The sequence below is a fragment of the Arachis ipaensis genome, chromosome B9 (assembly GCF_059453495.1).
Source record: "Arachis ipaensis isolate K30076 ecotype BB chromosome B9, ASM5945349v1, whole genome shotgun sequence".
Taxonomy (NCBI): domain Eukaryota; kingdom Viridiplantae; phylum Streptophyta; class Magnoliopsida; order Fabales; family Fabaceae; genus Arachis; species Arachis ipaensis.
This window is the reverse complement of record NC_142444.1, coordinates 121,821,852-121,822,960: the sequence shown is the minus strand read 5'-3', so window position 1 is coordinate 121,822,960 and position 1,109 is coordinate 121,821,852.

The following is a 1,109-nucleotide window of genomic DNA, read 5'->3' as shown; positions in this document are numbered from 1 at the left end:
TTTCATATATATATATATATATATTTTTTTTTCTGCAAGCTTTTCACTGCTTTTTCTTGCTTCAAGAATCAATTTTATGATTTTTCAGATTATCAATAGCATTTCTCCTTTTTCATCATTCTTTCAAGAGCCAACAATTTTAACATTCATGAACAACAAATTCAAAAATATGCACTATTCAAGCATTCATTTAGAAAAACAAAAAGTATTGCCACCACATCAAAATAATTAATCTATTTTTCTTTTTGCAATTTAAAAACACTTTTTATTTAAGAAAGGTGATGGATTCATAGGACATTCAAAGCTTTAAGGCATAGACACTTAGACATTAGTGATCATATAATAAGACACAAACATAAATAAAACATAAAGCATAATTTTCGAAAAACAGAAAAATAAGAACAAGGAAATTAAAGAACGGGTCCACCTTAGTGATGGCGGCTTGTTCTTCCTCTTGAAGATCTTATGGAGTCCTTGAGCTCCTCAATGTCTCTTCCTTGCCTTTGTTGCTCCTCCCTCATGACTCTTTGGTCTTCTCTAATTTCATGGAGGACGATAGAATGCTCTTGGTGCTCCACCTTTAGTTGCCCCATATTGGAACTTAATTCTCCAAGGGAGGTGTTGATTTGCTTCCAATAGTTTTGTGGAGGAAAATGCATCCCTTGAGGCATCTCTGGAACTTCATGATGAGGAATTTTCTCATGCTCTTGGTGAGGTTCTCTTGTTTGCTCCATCCTTTTCTTAGTGATAGGCTTGTCCTCATCAATGAGGATGTCTTCCTCTATGTCAATTTCAGCTGAATTGCAGAGGTGACAAATGAGATGAGGGAAGGCTAACCTTGCCAAAGTAGAGGACTTGTCCGCCACCTTGTAGAGTTCTAGGGATATAACCTCATGAACTTCTACTTCCTCTCCAATCATGATGCTATGGATCATGATAGCCCGGTCTATAGTAACTTCAGACCGGTTGCTAGTAGGAATGATTGAGCGTTGGATGAACTCCAACCATCCCCTAGCCACGGGCTTGAGGTCATGCCTTCTTAGTTGAACCAGCTTCCCTCTTGAATCTCTCTTCCATTGAGCGCCCTCTTCACAAATGTCTATGAGGAC